We start from the raw sequence: 18,457 nt of genomic DNA, 5'->3' as shown, positions 1-18,457 counted from the left end.
ACACGTGGGTAGGGAGACAGGCAACTATGGAGGTTTTCATGGTGGCCATGGTTTTGGGGAGAGAAACGAGGATGGGGAAGCTATCTTGGATTTTGCAATGGCATATGATCTCTTCTTAGCCAACACCTTCTTTAAGAAGAGAGAAGAACATGTGATCACCTACAAGAGTGGGTCGTCAAAAACACAAATAGATTTTCTTCTAATGAGGAAAGGGGATCGTATAACTTGTAAGGATTGCAAAGTTATACCAGGAGAGAGCGTGGCTAATCAACATCGCTTGTTGGTGATAGATGTACATATCAAAAGAGTGAGAAAAAAGAACAAGACTTGGAAGTGCCCAAGGACTAGATGGTGGAATCTAAAAGAAGAAAAACAAGTCATTTTCAAAGAGAAAGTAATCACCCAGTGTGTGTGGGATAGAGAGGGGGAAGCTAGCCAAATGTGGGATTCCATGGCTAGTTGTATCCGAAAAGTAGCAAAAGAGGTATTAGGAGAGTCTAAGGGCTTTGCCACACACCAAAAGGAATCTTGGTGGTGGAATGAGGAGGTACAAACAAAGGTGAAGGCTAAAAAGGAATGTTGTAAAGCCTTATACAAGGATATGACCGATGAAAATGGTGAAAGGTATAGAAAAGCGAAGCAAGAGGCGAAGAAAGCTGTGAGAGAAGCTAAGTTAGCGGCTTATGACGATATGTATAAGCGACTAGATACCAAAGAAGGAGAGTTTGATATCTATAAACTAGCTAGAGCAAGGGAAAAGAAGACAAGGGACCTAAACCAAGTGAGGTGCATCAAGGATGAGGATGGAAAGGTTCTTGCTACAGAGAACGCGGTTAAAGATAGATGGAGAGGTTATTTTCATAATCTTTTCAATGAAGGACATGAAATGAGTGCTTCTTTAGGGGAGTTGAGTAACTCAGAAGAGTGTAGAAACTACTCTTTTTATCGTCGAATCTGGAAGGAAGAAGTGGTTGTAGCTTTGAAGAAGATGAAGCATAGAAAAGCAGTAGGCCCAGACGATATACCAATCGAAGTGTGGAAAGTTTTGGGAGAGACAGGTATAACATGGCTCACTGACCTTTTCAATAGGATTTTGAAAACGAAGAAGATGCCAAATGAGTGGCGAACGAGCACTTTGGTGCCTATCTACAAGAATAAGGGCGACGTACAAAATTGCATGAACTATAGGGGTATTAAGCTAATGAGTCATACAATGAAGCTCTGGGAGAGAGTCATTGAGCATAGATTGAGGCAAGAGACACGGGTTTCGGACAACCAATTCAGGTTCATGCCAGGGCGCTCAACCATGGAGGCAATCTATCTCTTACGAAGATTGATGGAAAGATATAGAGATGGGAAAAAGGATTTACACATGGTCTTTATAGATTTGGAAAAAGCGTATGATAGGGTCCCAAGAGACATTCTTTGGAGGATTTTAAAGAAGAAATGAGTACGAGTAGCATATATCCAAGCTATAAAGGATATGTATGAAGGAGCAAAGACTGCCGTAAGAACTCATGAAGGACAAACCGAAAGCTTTCCCATAACTGTAGGATTACATCAAGGCTCATCCTTAAGTCCTTACCTTTTTGCATTGGTAATGGATGAGTTAACAGGACATATTCAAGATGATATTCCTTGGTGTATGCTTTTCGCAGACGATATAGTGTTGATAGATGAAACTCAGGAAGGGGTAAATGCAAAGCTTAACCTTTGGAGAGAAGTGTTGGAATCTAAAGGTCTTCGCCTAAGCCGATCAAAGACAGAATATATATGGAGTGCAAGTTCACTGCAAATGGAAGCCAAAACGAGTTAGGGGTGAGGATCGGAGATCAAGAAATACCAAAGAGCGATTGTTTTCGTTACCTAAGATCTATCTTGCAAAAGAACGGAGAATTAGATGGAGATCTCAACCATAGAATACAAGCTGGATGGATGAAGTGGAAGAGTGCATCCGGCGTGTTGTGTGACCGCCGTATGCCACTGAAGCTCAAGGGAAAATTTTATAGGACGGTAATAAGGTCGGCGATGCTGTATGGCACAGAATGTTGGGCGGTGAAGCATCAACACGTACACAAAATGGGTGTAGCGGAGATGAGGATGCTTCGTTGGATGTGTGGGCACACAAGAAAGGATAAGATTAGGAATGAGGATATCTGGGGTAAAGTAGGAGTAGCCGAAATTGAAGGAAAGATGAGAGAAAATAGGTTACGGTGCTTCGGACATGTGCAAAGAAGGCCTACTGACGCTCTGATTAGAAGATGCGACTATGGGACAGAGGTTCAGGGCCGAAGGGGTAGAGGAAGACCTAGGAAAACTTTGGAAGAGACTCTAAGAAAAGACTTAGAGTACTTGGATCTAACGGAGGACATGACACAGGACCGAGCACAATGGCGTTCAAAGATTCATATAGCCGATCCCACTCAGTGACTTGGATTTTCCAAGTCTCCAACCGAGAAGTTTTCCTCACTCGGGAAATTAAGGGAATACTACCTCAACCTACATGCTCCACTCACAAAGCTTCAACATACAAGCTTCAACAAAAGAAAATTCAGAGAACTTAGCGAAGAAAGCTTTGGTGTATTTAACACAATACGTTGAAATGAAGGAAAGCTATTTATTGGTATCCCCGATAAGTCACAAATATGTACATATACATGAGTCAAAATAAACAAACAAGAGGGAGCCTTCACAAAGGTTGCTTAGGAGAAGTCTCAGCAGTCGGTAGAGCCCCAGAAAGAGCAGGCACTGGAGGGGGATCATTTGGAACCTCAGTACTGGACAGAACCCTAGAAGGAGGAGGCAGCAGAGGTTGATCATTTGGAGCTTCATTACGCGGTACAGCCCCAGAAGACGAAGGCAATAAATGCCTTTGGAACAAACCCACAAATCTCTGATGATCAAGTAAAACCTGACCATCAGATTCCTTCATCTGGTCAAGCTTCCTCTTCATGTTTGTAGCATAGTCATGTGCGAGCCGGTGCAACTGTTTATTCTCATGCTTGAGCCCTCTAATCTCCTATTTGAGACTCATCACTTCAGCCGCCAATGATTCAACTTGGCGGGTTCGAGCAAATAGGCGTTGGGCCATGTTAGACACAGAACCTGCACACTGAACACTGAGAGCCAGAGAATCCTTAACAGCCAACTCATCAGACCGTTTGGAAAGTAGTCTGTTATCTTTGGGAGTGAGAAGGTTCCTGGCCACTACCGCAGCGGTCATATCATTTTTCATCACGGAATCCCCAACGGTAAGAGGACCAGTAGGGGAGACGAATGATGGGCGCCATATGTTGTCTGGAGAAGGCGTGGCTGCCTCTTCAACAAGGTTCAAGTCAAAACGACAGTCGGAGGGGCCAGACATTTTCAAAGGTGTTGAAGAGAGAAGAGGTCGGACAATTCAAGATCTTAGAAGTGCAAGAATGGAGCTTCTACTGGTGGAGATTCAAGTGTGCTTTGGAACTTAATGCCAGCCTCTATAAAAATCTGCACTCGACGGAGCTTCAGAAATCGAAGAGGCGTTTGCTTTCTCAAAAGCTGGGCTGCTCAGAGACCACGAGACGTTTGCTTTCTCAAAAGTTGGGCTGCTCAAAGACCACGAAGGCCGATCTCAGAAATCGAAGAGGCGCTTGCTTTCTCAAAAGTTGGGCTGCTCAGAGACCACGAGGGCCGATCTCAGAAATCGAAGAGGCATCTACTTTTCCAGCCTTGTCAGCACCTGTCAGCTTTGCGAAAATTATGGGCATTATGTCGAAGATTTCTGGTGAAGTAGAAATCACATGAATCTTACTGTTCAATCACCCACTTCCCACACACAACATTAGCTCATGGGTACCACAGATAACTTTGCCAAAGTTCTCTGACAAAGTTGAGACACGTGAAGCTTGCAGCTCCCACTACACCGCTCTGACCAAGAAGGGTAAAAGAATAGCAAAGAAACAGCACTAACAAAGTTTAGACACATAAATTTTGAAGGTCTAGCTACCATATTATTACCCACAAGGGTAAAGGAACAGTACCACTGCTGGATAATTGGAAAGTCCCTGTGTGTCAACCTCTGTGCTTCGTGGCAAGATAGACTAGCAAACATGCCCAACCTTTTCTCACATTCGAGAAAACACTCCCAACAAGATTGCTTGCTCCAAAATCGAAGAGGCACCGCCCTCCGAATCTCGAGAGCCAGACTCCCAACATGATTACTTTCTCAAAAATCGAAGAAACACCGCTCTCCGAATCTCGAGAGCCAGACCCCTAGTAGAATTGCTTTCTCAAAAATCGAAAAGGCATCGTTCTCCGAATCTCGAGAGCCAGATCTCCGACAGGATTGCTTGTTCGAAAACTGAAGAGGCACCACTTTCCCAACTTCAAGAGCCGGATCTCCTTGGATAAAGTTTGTCTGTAATCTTTACACGCAACATCAGCTTTCCAGATACCACAGACCACTTTTTCAAAGTGCTCTGACAGAGTTAAAACATGTGAAGCTGGCAGCTCCCACTACCATGTTATGACCAAGCAGGGTAAAGGAATAGCATTACTACTTGTGGTTAGGAAGACTCCTATATATGTTGACCTTCATCGCCAACAGACAGGCAGACCTGCAAAAATGCTCAACCCTTCCTCATATCTGAGAAGGCACTCCCAAAGAAGCCTTTCGAAATATTCAGCTTTCTTTCCCCCCGATAATACCTCTGCAAACAAGCTATACTAGAGCAAGAATATCTCATATCATCAGGGTTAAAAGCAAGAGTATCCCATATCATGTTTTTTCCCTGTATTTTCCTTTGGCCTTGTTCTTACCTGCAAGACAAGAAGAAAGAGAGCAATCAGTCAACACTTGGAATCAAGCTTCCAGTCTGGAACGGACTGCCTGGAACCCCTTACTTGATTACTTACCTGGCATTGCTCTCGAGTACTCATCTTCAACATCTTATGCTTCCAGGGAAGATACCGCATCTGCCTGAGGAACATATAGGGCAAGTGAGAATGATACAAGGAAGCATGTGGAGACAAGCATAACAGCACACGTGCCGATACATCCACTACTCTGTCAAAAGCAAAAGTATCCCATATCAGCAGGGTCGAACGTACTATAGATTTGATGGACTTGTTTTGACCCTCAAATTCTTCAGTCGGCCTTATACTCTGGAGGAAACCAGAAAACCCTCCAGCCCAGTTCAAGAATAAGCATGTGGAAAGTTACTTCTTCAAAAGCAAAAGTATCTCATATCATCTATTTTCATTTTTCTTCTCTTTATCCTTCATGCTGCCTGCAAGATAGGGAGAATGTGAACAATCAGCAGGAACTCGAAATCAAAGTTCTGATCTGGGACTGATTGCTTGGAGCTCTGATTGCTTACCTTGTCTGTCGCCTCTTTCAGCAGATCCCCTAGCTCGGCAACTTGGAGGACTCCTACTACATGGTTTGTATCGCGCTTGACCAAGCCTGAAACTACAAGTAAGCTTCAAGTGAAATTGATACATTACCTTGTGCATCTCCACCAGTTAAAGATACCACCCCTGGATAGAGGAAGAGTACTTCCAGAGAAGATGCCACATCTACCTACGAGACAGATAAGGCAAGTCAAGACGATACCACACTCCGGAACTTAGAAGTTTCGTGATTACGAGATCATTCTCCCACAATATTTCCTAATGTCATTTGTATTAAATCATTCACTTGTACTCACTAAAAGAGAGCTTGAACCTATGTACTTGTGTAAACCCTTCACAATTAATGAGAACTCCTCTATTTCGTGGACGTAGCCAATATGGGTGAACCACGTACATCTGGTGTTTGCTTTCCTATCTCTATCCATTTATATACTTATCCACACTAATGATCGGAGCAATCTAGCGAAGATCACAAAAAGCGACCGTTTTCGCTACCTAGGATCTATCTTGCAAGAGAACGGAGAATTAGATGGAAATCTCAACCATAGAATACAAGCTGGATGGATGAAGTGTAAGAGTGCATCCGGCGTGTTGTGTGACCGTCGTAGGTCACTGAAGCTCAAGGGAAAATTTTATAGGACGGCAATAAAGCCAGCGATGTTGTATGGCACAGAATGTTGGGCGGTGAAGCATCAACACGTACACAAAATGGGTGTAGAGGAGATAAGGATGTTTCGTGGGATGTGTGGGCACACGAGAAAGGATAAGATTGTGAATGAGGACATCCGAGGTAAAGTAGGAGTAGCCGAAGTTGAAGGAAAGATGAGAGAAAATCGGTTACGGTGGTTTGGACATGTGCAAAGAAGGCCTAATGACGCTCCGGTTCGAAGATGTGACTACGGAACAGAGGTTCGGGGCCGAAGGGGTAGAGGAAGACCTAGGAAAACTTTGGAAGAGACCCTAAGAAAAGACTTAGAGTACGTGGATCTAACGGAGGACATGACACAAAACCGAGCGCAATGGCGTTCTAGGATTCATATAGCCGACCCCACTTAGTGGGAAAAGGCTTTGTTGTTGTTGTTGTTGTTGTTGTTGTTGTTGTTGTTGTCGTCAAATTACTCTCTTCACTATTACATCCGTGCATGTATTACCACTATTAACATCAACAGGGAGTGGATACTTTGTATGCCATGGATAGGGAATGGATACATAATCCGAATCAAGTGACTAATGAATATTTTAATGGGATTTCAGAATTTTTTTTAAAGTGTAAGCAAACTTGTCAACGCTAAGGGTTATACTAAGTGCCCATGCCAAACTTGTAATAATTGTAGATTGAAGATTGAGAGAAATTCAACAAGATTTGGGTAGATATGGAATGTCATACAATTATACTATCAACGGTGATAATGTAGAAGTGGATAAGGATGATAATAATCTTCATCCACAAGAAATTCAACGACTTCATCCATTGAGAGATGATTAAAACAAGCTCAAGGAGAATTGTACCTTGGGTGTGAAGGTTTACTAATGAAAATTGTGGAGTTCATGCACAGCAAGGTCATGTTTCAAATGTCAAACACATGCTATGATTATCTCATGGCACTTTTCAAACAAAATATTGAAAAGTGCCACGAAATTTTTTGCCGAAAAACGTAATTGAACCGATCATTCAATTATCAAGCTTTTTTCAACAAATATGTGCCAAAATTTTTGCGTGTGGCATACTTTGAAAGGCTGAAAGAAGATATCGTGCCGGCTTGAACAAATATTTCCCCTGCATTCTTTGATGTAATGATTCAAGTCATGATTCACTTAGCAGATAAAGTGATACTTGATGGGTTTGTTAATTTCCGATAGATTACCCAATAGAAAGGTAGCAGTATTATTCTCCCATTCAATCTCATTGTTTCTTATGATTGTAAATTAAAATTGTAACAGTTTAATTTCTTTGTAGACTATTGGGAAGGTTTAAATGTGCGGAACAAATCACGTCCTAATGGATCTATTATAGTGGGATACCTTTGAAATGAATTCCTTATTTTTTGTGGAATGTATCTCCGTAATGTTGAAAATTCTTCCAATCGACGTGAATAAAATATTGGCGGTGTCGTTCAACAAGAGAAGCTTTCTGCATTTGCCGAAATTGCAAAACCATTTATGGGTAGTTCAAGTGTTGGATTCGCTAGCGCTGACGTGAAGATGGTTGAATGGTTTATATTCAACAATTGTGACGACGTGACACCATTCCTTGAGTAGGTGACATCCTCTATATTTACGTTGAATAGTTTTTTCCCTCTAATATTTATTTGACTTGTTATGCAAGGAACATGAGGAAATAATAAAGCATGAAAGTAGTTTAAACATGGAGCAAAGACACAAAGATAAGTATCCTTCTTGGTTTCGTGAGCATGTACGTCAAAGTTTGTAGTAATTGTAATGTGTTGCATGATTTTAAAACAATTTGTGCATTACACTATCCATTATATTACTAGATGAGGAGCTTGGGAAAAGAAAAGTTGCCTTTATATGTAATGATGATCCTCACCCTTTTCCGGATTTCGTGATGCAGCATATCAACATGATGAAGGAGCTGCATCAACGTGATGAGGGCTAGATTGAAAACGATGATACTTAAGGATATTTTTTCTATATTATAATAATGTCGAAATGAAAACATAAATTTTTTCATATTTTGTAACTAAACCGAATTGTGAACCTTTCATTAGTTTATATCATATGAATTTTTGTGTTGTTCCTACACTAATTCTTCATTCACTCCCCTTTTCAATCTCTTAAGCTTGCCTGTCAACCTGAAGGTGGTACACAAATGATGATATGCCAGGTACATAATTAATGACATGATCAATTCAATGAAACTAATTCATTATTACCAGCTTAATTTAAACAATAATAGGAAATGTCTCTTTTGTTTTCTTCAACTAAATCTGAATTTCTAAAGTATATTTTATCTAATTAAAATTGCATTGCAGGTTGCTATCGGAGTGATGATAGCCATGAAGTTTGGTCTCAGTGGAGAATGATCATTTACAAAACATCAAGTCAATTGGATCTTGTTCTTGGTATGTGCATATGTGGTGGCATTTGCATGGTCTTGGGTTCGATGGGGTGGCTGGTGTCGAGTGAGATATGCCCTCTCGAGATTCGATCAGCCGGACAAGCCATCAACGTCTCGGTGAACATGTTGTTCACATTCATCATTGATCAAGTCTTCCTCAGCATGCTTTGCCATTTAAAGTTGGAATTGTAAATAATCCAAGTACGTGGTTTTGATAGAGAGGCAATTAGGGGATTTGGGGATAATTGCTGTCCATCCCTTGTACTCAATTTTTGGGTTTTAAATCAATAAAATCACATTTTATTTTCTTGGTCAACCAAATGGGGTTTGATATTTTCTATTTTAAAGTTGAGTGTTTTACTATAGCAAATCTGCAGTCAAACCTTTGCCACTCGATTTTGCCTTTTTTACACCATTACCATCACATTTGTGTTGAGTTGGAGCGTAATTATTTAAAATTAGGAGGGTATTTTGGTCATTACAGTCAATCCCTTTGCAACATCCTGGAGACATCTAGAGATCAAATCAACCTACAAAATAGTCCAACCACTAATGTGTATTGCAATTACCATATGTCAAGCACACCTATTCAAAGTTGCTCAAGCACATAATCAGCATTCAATGCATCGGCAACCTTTTCAATTGTTGTAGACGTGACAGAACAGCGCTCTATGCTCAAGCTGCAAAGAGCTACAAAGCAAAGTCCATATAAGCAGGGATTAAGGGTGGGTTCAAAAAACCGAAAACCGAAAAAAATCGAAAACCAAACCGAACCGAAACCGAAAAAACCGAACCAAATTGAAAAAACCGAACCGAACCGAACCGAATTCTTTTGGTTCAGTTCGGTTTTAGTGATCTAGAAACCGAACCGAACCAAATTAATTAAATTAATTTTTTTATTTAATTATTTGTTTTGGGTAATATTTTCTAAACCCAATTTGTAAGTTAAAATGTGCTAAACCCAATGTGTTGCCAAATTTTAAGCTCAAAATATTAAAAAACAGGCCTATAAAAACTCTAAACCCTAACCTATTATTTCTCCCTCATATAAGGTTCCGGAACCAAACCTCCTCCTGAAGTACCTAAATCTATCTCCATAGCACTGTCTGCTTCTACCCCAGATTTCTTTTCCAAATCTACTCTCATATAACATGTAACAGAATCTATAAACATTTATTTCGAGTAGATTACTTGGGTAATTTGTGATGGAAAAGAATCCAACACACACTAAATAAATTCACCCACGCATTACTTTTACTAATCAAGTGGTCAACATGAAGTTACAAGCAAACAACCCTGATCTTTGAACAACATCATACAATTTAATTTTTCTAAGTCATTTGTACGATTTAAAAAAAAAAAAATATTTCATTGTCTTTGATTCTAGTTAGAATGCTTATGTTATGATTGTGTTGGATATGTTAAAATTTAAAATTTCAATGTTTTTCATTTTTTGAAAAAAAAAAAACAAAAAACCGAAACCGAACCGAAAAAAAACCGAAAAAAAATGAACCAAACCGAAATTTCGGTTTGGTTTCGGTTTTACCAAAAAACCGAACCGATTTAAACCGAACCCACCCCTAGCAGGGATGATTTAGGGGTAGTTTGGAAGTGAGGTGCTTAAAAAAACACCAATGAAAAAAAACTGTGAAGGTTTTAGGTGTTTGGTAAACTGAAAAAAAATGGCTTATTTTGGAAGTTGCTGTGAGAATAAGCTGAAATCAAAGGAAAAAGCTGAAGCTGCTATTTGCAGCTTTGGAAAACTGGTTTTTTTTTTCAAAGCACACGGAGCTACAGTGCTCCTCTAATGAAAAGACTCACTATCAGACTGTTTTTTTTTTCCAAAAGCACTTTTACAAAAAAGTTTACCAAATACTCTGCTGATTTATTTCACAGTCGCTTATTCTCACAGCACAGCCGCTTATTCTCACAGCAACTTTTTTTCAAAGCACAGAAATACTAAACAAGCCCTTAGTGTTACTTTGAACAAATACCTTTAAAAGAACTAGATTTACCAAGAAGCATATACGCTACCACACATCAATAAGGAGCAGGAAAAGTTTAAAAACTTGAGCTTCAAAGAAAGCACTTTACCCTTGCAATTTTCCAAGATAATGGAGAGGCAATATACACATCTATCAGTGAGAGGATTTTCAGAGATATTGAGCACTTCCAATCGAGCAAATAGCGAAGGGCATTCATAAATCTGAAGATTCAAACACAGAAAATGGTTGGGGACTAATAATGAGTACAAAAAGGCCTTACCATTGTCCTGCTAACAGAAAATTAAATTATATAGTTCCTACTGAAATAGTCGTCATTACATATAATAAAACTGGAAAAATCCATGATCATGAAGAAGTTTCACTCTTTAACTAGTTACGGGGAAATTATTCATTTGCCATGATCCATACAAATTTCACCAAACGCATACATTCATCTTAATCAGCAAAATCCCAATTTAACAAACCCTACAAATCAATTCAATCAAACCCCAAAATCACCCAAAAATCAAACATTAGGTTTTACCTTCTTATCCGGACTGGCGGTAACAGATCAATTATATACGCAGAGATGACAAATCGTGAAGATGGGTGGTGGGGTGACTGGGTTCTGTAACTGTAAGTCTAGGATGTCGTCGAAGTTGCTGGGCCGTCGTGGTGGTCGCCAGGGCCGTCATGATGTCGGGGTGGTGGAGGGAAGGGTCCGAGACGGCGAGAGAGACTTGAGTGACAGAGTGAGAGAGTCGAAGTCGAATCGAATCAGTCAGATAGGTCGTGGACTCGTGGATGAGGAAACCTAAAACCAACGACTAAGATTGGATGGAATCCCGTCCGTCCATTGTAACTATTGTTGTCAATTAGAAGAATCTGATGGGTGAGGAAGGGGTTGTCAATTAGAAAAAATGGGAGGTTTTGATTTAAGGGTTTGTAACCATTGGCTGTGCATCTGATGAATCCTGACAAGGAGGTGCTTCTGCATCTGAAAGCGTGTGCGAGGCGATCGGACTTCATTCATATCCTTGTGGCGAAATGTGGGTATTTGGAACATGCACATAAGATATTTGATGAAATGCCGGAGAAAAATGTTGTTTCTTGGACTGCCGTGATTTGTGGGTACATTAAAGGGTTTTTTATTGTGTGGTTCTTCTCTTTTAAAGATTTAATCTCGTCACTTATTATGGTAGAAAGGTACCTGCATAATCTAGATATCTCTATCGAGATTTGGTGTAATTGTTAAAGCTCTGTGTCAGCTTATCTGAAAGGTTCTTTATGGTGCGTTTGGTACGTGGGACGGGACGGGACGGAACGGGACGAGACGTTCCGTCCCGCGTTTGGTGAGCCAAAAATGGGTGGAACGGGTTGTTCCACGGGACAGATTTTGGGTGTTTTTGCGTCCCACCTCCCCCCTGGAACGGGTTTGTTCCACGTCTGTGGAACACAATGTTTTACCATTTTAAGACAAATATACCCCATGTCTTTTTCAAAAATTACACATTCGTTCCGTCCCGTCCCGTCCCGTTCCGTTCCGTCCCGTCCCGTCCCGTCCCGTTCCGTTCCGTTCCGTCTGCGTACCAAACGCACCCTATGCGAATGTACATCTCCACTGCCTGAAGGGGAATTTGAAACCCGATTGCTATGCCATGGTTTGTGTACTTTCTGCTTGTGCAAGATTAGGAGCGCTAGAATTAGGAGTTGTGTATCTTGAATAGGGAACTCTTGCATCTTGATTACTCGTACGTATGACCTGTGCAGAATTGGGTTATGGATTTTCTTTTTTTAAGGTTTGGGTTAATTTTTTGGGAAATTGATGAAATGATCACTTTACAAATACCAATTGTTGAACTGATCAATATCAAATTGACGATGTTTAGATAAAAAAACAAAGCATAGAGATCATTTTCAAAAAAAGTGATGGTTTCATGGGTGTTGGTTGAGTGTTGAATTGTTTGTTGTTTTATGTTTGTTAAATGGTGTAGGATTTTGGGATGAGAATCAGTAAAACAGAGGTGAATTTGAAGAGGCTGCTTGCAGCTGCGCCTCAGCAACAGAACCAGGCAAAACTTGTTCATGTATGTTGTTATTAGAATTATAGGTTACAAAGTTTTATCCATTTGCGGGTAATTGCTTTGTGCCAACTATTTCCGGTTTCTCAGCGTGATATTTACAGTTCTAGGTTTTTTTGTTTGTTTTTTCTTTGGAGATGTGTGCCATTTATGGATGACTAAGTACCGCTACTTTGCAGTATGTTGCTACTTTACGAGAACTGGTAGAACAACTAGCTGAAGAGAGAACTCCAGAAGGCTTACCCAGGTCAGAATGTGTTTTATTTTTATTTATTTTTTTTTGTTGAAGTATGTGTTTTATTTTCTCCAGAGGTCGCACTTGGTGCGATGGCAAGTGCCTTCGCCCATGAGCGGTAGGTCTCGGGTTCGAGACTTGGGAGCAGCCTCTCCATAAATGGGGGTAAGGCTAGCCGACATTCACCTCTCCCAGACCCTGCGTAAAGCGGGAGCCTTGTGCACTGGGTACGACCTTTTTTTATGTGTTTTATTTTCTCCCTTGATTACTTTTTTTTTAACGATTATTTGTCCAATAGTTCGATGCATGTTCCAATACGCTTCCTTTCCTTTACCTTACAAACCTTTACAGATTTTGGTAGGTGTGATGGAAATATTGATTCACATTCCAAACACTATTTTCTTGATACTGGGTACTAATGGTGGCTACACAGATCAACATTTTCATCTTCTCTATTTCTATGTATTTTCTTGAGACTCTGCCCTACTTAAGAGTTTGCAACATTCTTAGTTTACTAATTGATATCATTATCTTCGATTTTATACCCAGAGTTTCAAAGGCTGTTTTGAGTGACTATTCAGAGAAGATTGAAGCCATTGCTTCCAAATTAGCTGCTCCACCAGTGAGTGCATATGATCTAGAAAGCATACACGTTGCCTTTTGTTGAAGTGTTGGTTTTATGTACTTTAAACCAGCTACACTGGCAAAATGTGTACTTTAATTTACAATGTTCTGTGAATTTCTACGATTCGAATCAATTTTACTAATAGTAGATTTAGTTTGAAGGCCGGGAAATTATAATGATAAGGTATGAGAAACAAAATATTGTTAGGCTGAAACAAATTTCTTGGGAGACTGGTTGACATGACAACTAAAATATTACAGGTTTTTATTTTTTTGAGCTGTGATGGATGGTTGGACAGTTTTTAGTTCTTATGCGGGGAACAATTCCTAGAGATAGTTTTTATAGCTGTCCACACCATTTCATGCTACATGTAATTTGTTGTGTCAGTTCATGGCATCTCAAGACTGAATCTGTAATATATGGATAATGTTCTATTGCTAGATATCTGACATGGTATATCAAATATTGTGAATCTGGCATCATATATGAAAGCACGAGTTTACCTGATTAACCGTTTGGCAAGCAAATATTTCTTTAGAATGTAATGTATTGTTTGTTTTTTGGTCGAAGAATGTAATGTATATATGTGCAATATATGGAGTTCCTTGCTCCTAATTGTGATTTCTTTCGCCAATTCCCAGCCTGATATTCAAACACCCGAGGTGCCCCTTGCAAGAATTTCTGTCAAAGCAAACTCCTCTGATACAGGAGACAATCAGATTCCCCCTTCTCCAGGTTTGAGAAGGAGATTTGTGTAAGTGAATGATAGTTGGGATCACTATGGTTTCAGCTCCTTCTTAGTGATATTTTGTCTGCAATGACTTGTTTTATTTTAACTGTGTTTTTGTTAAACAGGCCTATCTCAAATACTGAAGATGGAACTCGCGAGACTGCTGGTGTTGATTCTTCAGGGCCTGTCAAACTGGATGCAGCAGCCCAAGCACACATTGAAAAGCATAGGTATATTCATAGTATCTCAATTTTTTCTATTAAACTGGAGTTATGAGACTGGATGAAATTGAAAACGGGAGTTCTAGGATGTTAGTCATTAATTAACACAGCGATGTAGTTATATGTGTTTTCAGTATGAAACTTTTGTTTTAGTAAAAATAGAAGTTGATTTTTGCTTAAAAAAATGCATATGTACAAATAGAAATGACACGGATGCTCGCTTGGGACATCAGATAAATTTAGAACGATAGTCAGGCAACTTTGGGATGTGTTCCTTCTTTCTGTACAATTTCTTGCTTTACTTTGATGGTAACAAAGACAAGACGCTACCCAAAGATAAATATTGGCCTACAGACCCCAGCCTCTCTGTTATTCAGAGTGCTTAAGGAACTAGGAGGACCATCCAAATTGTAGCAACCCTAGTCCAAGGCCAACCCATGCTTTCCTGCCATATGCAGCGATTCTAAAATCCCTCTGCATGTTTGTACACCATTGCCAACAGATGGTGGCTCGAATAACGTGACCTTGAACCAGATAACCCATCAGAGTAGATACAGTTACTGTTAGAGAGGAAATTTCCTCAATCCCAAGTCAATTGATGTCCATAAGGTAGAACACACAATTCAGCCGTTAAGACTTTCAAATGCTAATTACATTTCCTTTCCACATTATGCTTTCGATTCTTATAAACTTTTCTCTCTTGTTTACAGAAAGCTTCAAGAGGATTTGACAGACGAAATGGTTGGATTGGCTAGACAGCTCAAAGAGAGTAGTCTCATGATGAGTCACTCCCTGGAAAACACTGAAAAAGTAAGCACCCTGAGATATCTATTGCAGGATGTTATAAAGTCTATAGAGTCAATACTTTTTGGATTTAGCTGGCTGTGGTTTGATTTGTTTAGGGCGACACTGAAGGGAAGTTTTGGTGAATATTGCTTTGGATTTAGAGGGTGTGAGATTAGGAGAAATTCTTGAAAAGGAAAATGTTAAACAAAGAAACGAATGTTGGGACTGTAATGAGTTCCTAAGAGAAGGGGGCTAAAAAATTTAAAAAAAAAAAAAAAACTTGCCGAGGAATTGAAGTGGTAAGTGGTAACAGAACTGATTTAATTTTTGTTGAGAAATAGTTTACCGTAAAGGGGTTTGGGGAGGCTTGCAATATGATATCTGGTCCGGTTTTCCATGTTCATAAATTTAAAATAAAGAAGGAAGTTGAATAACACAATAAGCTTGGCAATCAGAGCTAGGAAAAGAAGGATACGCTGCTGAGTATCTTTTATTGGATCTCTGAAAAATTTGGAACACTATGTATTCTTATATAAGCTGTTGACTGTGCTAGTCATGATTGTAATAGAACGTACATTGTCACAAGCCAAAACCCTTTTATCATCGGAAAATGTTCCCAGCAATAATGCAACATCGTTTGTTACATAAAAATACTTTTATCTGTTTATTCTTTGGTGTGTATTAGATGTAAATGGAGTGCTGATGGAATGACATGTATGTTGATCTCATAACTTAGTTATATGGCTTGTGTGCAGATACTTGATTCTACAGAGAAGGCTGTTGAAGGTAGCTTGGCAAGCACCCGTCACGCCACTACACGGGCAGCAGGTATATACTCAAAGGCGTCCAAGACTACTTGTTTCACATGGCTTCTGATGTTTGTCATGACATTTGTATTTATCATGGTGGTTCTTTTAATTCGCGTAACTTAAGGGTGTGTTGTGTTAGGAAGACTCATCTTTCGTCCCATAATTTCTACGTATATTTGCATTGTTGAACAGCAACAGTCTACAAATTATGATGGATATAATTTCTCAGAGCATAGAAATGTTGTTCGATCACTAGAAATAGACGGGGAATGGATTTAAATGTTAATGATACGGCGACGCTAGTTACCGAAACATTTCAAGGGACTGCACTGCAACTTTTAGAATTTGCAAATATTGACTTCCTACTGCAACTGTATTTATCTGGCCTTAATCTTTATTTTGGGGGCTTTGTCTTCTCAAGCCACGTCTCGCACTCTCCAAGATGCATCAATGTACGGAAAATATGAGCAATGAATGGCTTGTTATGGACGTGCATATACCGACATTAACGAGGAGGAGAAGCGTTTCAATATATTCAATACATTCAAGGAAAAGGTGGAGTCTATAGAATCTTCCAATAGTGATGCAAACAAACCTTACTAAGTTGAGCGTCAATCAATTTGCAGACCTTACAAATGAAGACTTCAATGCCTCGAGAAATGGATTCATGGGGCACGATTGTTCCACAAAGACTTCTTTCAAATATGAAAAAAAATGTGCTATCTACACTTTTTTTTTTTTTAACTTCTTACACATTCCTATTAATTTTTATTCTTTGTTATTCTTTAATTCATTCGATTTGACGGCCGAAAATTAAAAGGGTGTGTGAGAAATAAAAAATGATGTGTGGATATCACACCCCATATGAAAATGCTACAACACCGCCAACTGTCGATTGGAGAAGGAAAGGAGCCGTGACACCAATCAAGGACCAAGGCCAATGTGGTAATCAATTTTATTTGTAGACAATCTAGGAACTTAACCAAATGGTTTCTTGTACTCTAAATACAAATCTATGTCCATCAAATTAACCACTATTTAATTTATACCACAAAAACAACATGATATTTAATTGTAATAAAATGCTTGCAGGATGTTGTTGGACATTTTCAGCAGTGGCAGCCATGGACGGAATTACTAAGCTTACAATGGCACATTGATGGCTTTGTCCGAGCAAGAGTTTGTTGATTGTGACACAAGCGGTGTGGAACAAGGCTGTGAGCGTGGTTCTAACCCTATTATTTTGGAGGTGGATTGTCTGCCCTCTCATTTCCATACTCTTCTCAACCCCTCCTGTTTGTATGGTCACGGTTAAGCAACGTCAACATTTTATATTGATTTTTTTTATAAAAATAATAAAATAAAAAGTAATAGGAATATAAAATGTTGATGTGACTTAACCGTGACCACACAAAATAGGAGAGGATGAGAAGAGTATGAAAATGGGAGGGCAGACAATCCACCTCCTATTATTTTATCATATGTATGAACGAAAAGTCGTCGGTTGAAAACTTGTGTGTATCCTATCAAGATTTGTGGAGCGAAGATTACTTTATACATGCAAAGAATTTCTGAAATGTTCTATAAATAAGATCGATTAACTTTTTTACACATACATCGTATTATTAGCATTCACACGAGCTTTATAACTTATCCGGGTTTTCTTTTCCCGGTACACCATTTCCATGGTGTAGATGGCGTTTTTGCAGTTTGACATGTTTTGATAGGTACGAGGTGTCTTTAGCAATAGTGATGGAGATTGAGCGCTTGGAGTGACAAGGTTCACCTTCTACCTCAAGGTCACTTTACAGACTTGTGTGTTGTATATAAGTGGAAGAGACCCCACCAGTATGTAAATTATATATTAACTGTTATGTTGTATGTTGGACTAAATATGTTTATATTTAAATATTTAATACATTTATGTTTTGCTTTATTACCAATATTATATACATAACAACAATTGATTTTGGCTTTATCAATTAGATAAGGAGTTTTATTTATTTTTATTTTTTTTTGAAACAAAGTACGATATTCATTGAACAACTTAGAATACGCACAAACTGAGGATAATGTGCATAGTGGGCCTCGATAAAAACATTGTCGGGGATTTCAACTCGATCGAAGGAAAAGAGCGTCCCGCACATCAATAAACCTATCCTCAAATGAATAATAGATAAGAAATTACAATCCCTCCTTAATGAGAATATCTTGAATCAAATTCGAAGGCTCCTCAAACCACAAAACCTCCTGAACACAATTGATCCCTATCCGAGCAAGTCGATGCGCTGCCGAATTACCTTCCCGCTGGATCGCTAGGAAGAATCCCAAATCATTTATTACGGGACTGAACTTTGAACAATCATCCCCTCGACCCTTCATGATTGCCAACACCAAACTAGCATCTCCTTCATAATTAAACTTTACCTCCTCCGTAGATAGGCTTTCAACCAACATAACCGCCCGTTGGGCTGCAATAAACTCAGCGTGCAAAGCAGTTCTTGGTCTCTCAACT

General features: G+C 39.4%; 1 long non-coding RNA gene and 1 pseudogene across 1 annotated transcript; one reads left to right on the top strand and one right to left on the bottom strand.

Moving 5' to 3' along the window:
• Positions 1–8,896: 8,896 nt before the first annotated feature.
• Positions 8,897–11,144, bottom strand: LOC126633153 (uncharacterized). The gene is made up of 3 exons (XR_007626966.1): positions 11,000–11,144; positions 10,565–10,676; positions 8,897–9,160 (listed from the first exon to the last, which is right to left on the bottom strand). It is a non-coding gene; the product is annotated as an uncharacterized LOC126633153 (long non-coding RNA).
• Positions 11,145–12,060: 916 nt separating this feature from the next.
• Positions 12,061–16,201, top strand: LOC126633150 (uncharacterized; annotated as a pseudogene).
• Positions 16,202–18,457: the final 2,256 nt, after the last annotated feature.

This window comes from Malus sylvestris, chromosome 8, assembly GCF_916048215.2.
Source record: "Malus sylvestris chromosome 8, drMalSylv7.2, whole genome shotgun sequence".
Lineage (NCBI taxonomy): Eukaryota > Viridiplantae > Streptophyta > Magnoliopsida > Rosales > Rosaceae > Malus > Malus sylvestris.
The sequence above is the reverse complement of the archived record's forward strand: the minus strand, read 5'-3'. Positions and strand labels throughout refer to the sequence as shown.